Genomic DNA, 6,000 nt, shown 5'->3' on the forward strand with positions numbered 1-6,000 from the left:
AAGCCAATGAAGTTGGCCCCTTGAGCACAATTCAATATCAGCAACAACTTCACGATACCAAGGTTCCCCAGGAATGCAAAATCTCTTAGCCAGTGTGCACTTACAATGGAATGCAAAATCTTGCAAGTGGTTAACCGCAGATGGTTTATATTACTCCGGTAGTGTTGTCGTCTTGCCAGATATATGGCATGGTATCCCAACAATGTCTTAACTGATTTTTGCAAGGTGTCATTAATCATTATCATGTAATGAAGATCAGGAACGAATCCCCTGACTAAATATACTAATTGTGATCCAATGTGTGCAATTGGCTGTTGTTGCTTTCGCCTATATTGTTTTACAGGTGCTGTGGTATTTATTATTTAACTTAATGGTCTTATTGACAATGTCTAACTGATTTTTGCAAATTGTCGGTTCATGCTGAGTATGAGAACTAACAGGTTTATATATTTAGGGAAGTGCCAGACAATTATTTCAGTGTTTGCAATAGCCAATGGGAGAGTGGAAAAGGACACTCTTAAATCTCATTTTGAAATGATGATTGAGATTGGGCAAAAGAAAGACACTAAAGGTGATTAAGAGTCAATTGTACAAGTGACTGCCATATCTATTTAGTTCATAGATTAGTTTTAAACTTTCTGTCATTCGAGGCTTGAATCCAATTGAAACTATGATGAACGTAATGGATGATGGATCGATGATATAAACCAATTATCTCCTCATTTTTCCAGCTAGTTTTAGGTTTTATTGTTCTTTTTACTACTAAAATTGGGACTCACTACTTTTGTTACTCTCAAAAGTACTCAGTGTACTGGAAATTGATTACATACAAACATACTAAGATTTTGGGATGTAATAATCAAGGGCATCTTCTTCAATCTTCAACAGTTAAGTAATATGCTTAATATTAGTAAATTTACCAGTTATTGTGTAATCCATGAAAAATGAAGGCCTCACACTGTGCATGGCACTTCCATAACACAAAAAAAAATCAACAATTGGGTATTCAGAGACAACATTAGGTATTGGAATTGATTGAAACACGCATTTGAACCCCAGCGGAACAAGAGTAATATTGGAAGGAGGCATTATGAAATGTGGTTCCAGCTGGTGGTTAATAGTTCGCTGCTCATGTAATAACCCCAATTTTACGAACAATATTAGTTTAATTCGAATTCCATAAAATGTCGAATTTTTATTAGAATGAACGTATTTGGTTGCGACGTTAGTAAACGAGAAACGGAAACGTTCTCGGAACGTTTAAATTGAAAAACGTTACATTTCCGTAACGTTTATATCGACTTTTATTCCGTCGATCGGTTGCGAAAACTTCCTTCACGAAAGTTGTAGAGCTCGTCGATACGAGTGCGTGGACATGTGACACGTTCGAATCGGACGTCGGATGTAAAAGTTATTAACGTCGGAAATTAGTTTCCGATTTGGAAACGAGTATAAATAGAATGTTTTGTGATTAGGGTTTCCACTATTGGAAACCCTCAGTTTCTCTCCGCCTCCCTCTCACTTTCTCTCTCTTCTCTCTCGTTCTTTCCCCTCTCACCCGCGCTCTCCCCCTCCCTCAGCTTCAACCTTCGATCTCCCTCATCCGAGGGAGGTGTTCCTCACCGCCGGCTCCATGGCACTCAGCAGCTCGACGCGACGTCCCACCGATCATGGCACAAGCTCCAGCGTCGCCGCGAAGATCATCGGACCACACCGAGCCCAGCGACAACAGGTTCTAGTTCTCCGCCGTTCGAGCAGCCCTCCGCCGACGCAAGCACACGATCCACACCTCTCTCTTCCCTCCGACGCCGTAGATGAGCTACCACTATGCAACTCGAGCCGAGGCAAGCCCCCCTTGAAGGATCGAGCTCCACCGACGATCCATCCATCTCCGACGAGTTCCAAGAGCCCCACTATACGATCTAGGTAAGTATGGAAGTGATTGTGGTTTGTGTGTGATTGTGGATCGAAAATTTGTTGGATTTGGGTTGATTTTGTGGAATCGGAGGATTGATGAACACCGCCGCCTTAGGCGGCGCGTGGGGAGGCGTGGGGTGGTGTAGGGGCTGCTTAGGAGCGGAGGGAGGAAGAGGGGAGGAAGGAGGACGGTTTTGGGGTGGTGGTGGCGCCACACGCGCCGGTTTTGGGCTCGGCGCGTGGGCCCCACGCGCTGCCGGCCGGAGGTGGCGCGTGTGCCACACGCGCCGCCATACGAGGCGGTGTAATTAGTTTTGAATGAAGGGGTATTTTGGTAATTTACTGTGTACGGTAAAAGTAAATGTAATTTTTATTTACTGCGGTAAATGTAATTAAGTTTTACCTACGGTAAATGTAATTATAATTTACTTTCAGTAAATGTAAAAAGTAAATTGTAAAAAGGGTAATTTAGTAAATTTTATTTACTGAATTTGTATTTACAATAAATCGTACGTATACGTACAGAAATACGTATTAATATTTATACGTACAGAAATACGGATTTAATATTTATACGTACAGAAATACGTATTAAATAATTATACGTACAGAAATACGTATTAATATTTATACGTACAGAAATACGTATTAATATTTATACGTACAGAAAATACGTATTTAATATTTATACGTACAGAAATACGTATTTAATATTTATACGTACAGAAATACGTATTAAATATTTATACGTACAGAAATACGTATTAATGGAGTATTGTACAGTAACCGTGAATAGTGAACAGTGAACAGTAACTTCGTATAACCAAAATTGCTGAACAGTACCGTATATTACTGTTTTGGCATTTAAAGGTTTACGAAACGATTCTAAATCCTTTTCTTATTCTTTTAAGGTGATCGTTAAATCGAGGAAAGGAATTAGCATCGCGGATTGTGGAATTTCGCTCAAGTCAATAAGGTGAGTAAAATCTCACTGAATTTACGAATCTACCCTCGTGGTGATTCAACATTTTGCAAGTGTGTTTATTAAATGAATTACAACATGTATATAATTTAGTGAACTACATATATACAGTATAATGGTAATAAGTACATATATATATATAGTTCATTAAATTACTTACTGTTATTAATTCATTGGAAATAGTCATTTCGGTGACAGAAAAATTGTGCATGTGTATGTGATTTCAATGGTACGATATGATGTGAGATTATCGTACGTAATTTTTCAGGTGTTTATGAAATATGACATGTATAGGATATAGTGGACTATGTATATGTGGTATAAATGGTAAATAAATACGAATATATATAGTTTGCTATATAATATACTGTTATGATTTTTATTATGGATATATTGTGAAAGTTTTAAAACGTACAATATGATGAGTGATTATTGTACATGATTTTATCACGGAAAATGTGAAATATTGTGATTTGTCTTCGGACGTGATGTGTGGTACAATATGATGTGAGATTATTGTACATGTGAGGCAAGTCGGAACCTAGCCTTTGGCCGGGCGAAAGTTACGATACAGTTAGAGCTCTAGTCTGTCTGCCATAGTACTGCATGAGGTAACGGGTGGTTATCTGATCATGGGTACTCAGCTTGTTTTGGATGTTGGGTGGCGGGTGGTTGCCCAACATCAGCGGTATACTAAGTGAGGGGTAACGGATGTGTACCAGCGCTCATTAGATACCATTTTGTGAAAGTATTAGAGTAACCAGATGGGTTGCTCGTTTTCTCATGATTTTTTTCATTATACTGTGTTGATGTGGAGTTGTGTCTTTTATGAGACTTGAGTTATTTTAATATTTTACTCATACGAGCTGTAAAGCTTACCGGGTTTGTGTTGCAATCCCGGTGCACCAATTTCAATGGTGTAGGGAATACTTCCGCAGGTGCTGAGTAGTGGTGATTGAGTGACGACTCCGAAAACTCGAAGTCGATCGCATCCAGTCGTGGTGAGGTTCCAGCGTGGATTGTGTGTGAGATTTGGTGTGATTTTATTTGTGAGGTTGTTGTGAGGATTATACAATTCCATTTGTTATATGTTGAATTATCATTTGGGTTTGTAATAATCGGCTTGACTGAGTTATATTTTAAACTCAGATGTGATCCGCTGCGACATTAAAATGATTTCGATTTCATTGAGATTATTTTTGTGTTTAACGATTCTAAGATTTTGAGTTTTGAAGCTCGGAATTTTAGGGTCGTTACAGTTGGTATCAGAGCCTAAGTGCGTATTTGGCGATTATCTATACCATCCGGGAGCGATGATCCGACTGCAGGCGGGCTCCCATCACATACTCCCCGGTATTGATATGTTGTCGGGTACGCGAGAGTGTTAGGAGCCATACCTTATGGTTTGGTCCTGTAGAGAGTATTGTGACGATACTCCGATGATTCACCTTCTTCTGAGATTTCATGATTGATATTGGTTGGATCTATTTTTTCGAATCCGAGACTTCACATGTATGACTGAGTGTTAATTGTTGAATGGTGATGAATTTGGAAAAAGGGCCGTGAACAGGGCCGAGGACGGACGATAGGTCGCGGCCGAGGTAGGGTTGCAGGCCGAGTCCGCAATGTGGAGAACCTTTACGAGGAGGCTGCTCCACGGGCAGAACAGGTTGACCGTGCTACTGTCGTTAGAGACGACGACAGTCGTGTGTTAAGTTGATCAAGGACTTTAATCGTCTGTCAACGTCTTATTTCATAGAGGCCTGGATCATATGGTAGTGGACCACTGGATCGAGGGCATCATAATCTACTTTGAGATGATTGAGTACCCTGAGAAAGAGAAGAAGATGATATCGACACTTATTAGTGATAGTTCGGTAGAGGAGATGGTAGGATTGACTCCTACATCTATGAGAAACTCTTTATGTGTCACTTCGCATTTGGAGTGTTCCTCGAATTGGAGACAATGAAAGGCTTGTCCTATTGTGAGTGGAAGTGGAGAGTTCTCTGCTTATTTGATCATGATTCCGGATCACACCTATGATGTGATCATAGGAATTGATTGGTTGAGTACGCAGTACACGGTGATTGATTGTTTTGACATGGTGGGTTCATTCGTAGACCCAGGAAATCAGAGTTTCGTATCTTTGACTCGAGGCGGATAATGTCATGAGAGTTTGAGTCATGGCATATGTTGAGTATGTGGATCTGAAGTAGCTATCACATACATCGTTGTGATATCAGAGTAAAGTGAGACGTTTCAGGAGATATTGTGTTATAGCCCCTATAACGAAGACGACGTATGAATGAGACAAATGAATTCATAGACTTAATGACTGATGCGATCAGCTTAGAGAGGTTACAATACTCCCTGAGTTTGACATGCGATCCAAATACTGGAATGCTAACAGGTTTGAGTATATAGTTTCCTATCAGGGCAGAGAACTATCAAGGAGTCTTGATAGAGAGCGTTGACCCTATATTGAGGGATGTTCAGTGTTTAAATGTTAAGGACTAGATTTTAGTTATGCAACTAATCTAAGTTGAAGCCTAACAAGGTTGAGATATTACGTTCAGGTAAGAGATGTGTAGACCATAGGTTGGAGGTGGTTAACGAAAATTTTCGTGACTAGCATCTCTAACGCTATTGGTAACAGAGTGGTAGGGCGTATGATACGTCCATTAAGTGGTAATACAATTATTGAATTGAGATTCACTTTTTGTCGACGTGACATTCCAAACTTGTTTTGGTTCGACTATAGACAATTGATGTTACGCATTGTTCTTGGCTAAGCGAGAAATATAAGGTGATGGAGAAATCTCAATGTGGCGATATGAATTAATTATTTTGCTAGATGAGCATTTAATTGAGAATGCCGATCTTTCAGGATTTAAATATTTTGGTGTTGGGGATTGGAACTTCACAATGCCACAAGTCCAAATGAGACGCAATGGCGGTGAAGTAACTCTATTGAAGGTAAGGTATGAGATGACCTTAGCTTATAGGTGTTTTGACGAATTTTTCGTGACAAGCACCTTCCAACCGGTAAAGAAATGGTTGAGAATCAAATTTTCTTTTCAAGTGCAAGTGGTGTTAGTAT

The sequence above is a fragment of the Argentina anserina genome, chromosome 5 (genome assembly GCF_933775445.1).
Source record: "Argentina anserina chromosome 5, drPotAnse1.1, whole genome shotgun sequence".
Classification (NCBI taxonomy): Eukaryota; Viridiplantae; Streptophyta; class Magnoliopsida; order Rosales; family Rosaceae; genus Argentina; species Argentina anserina.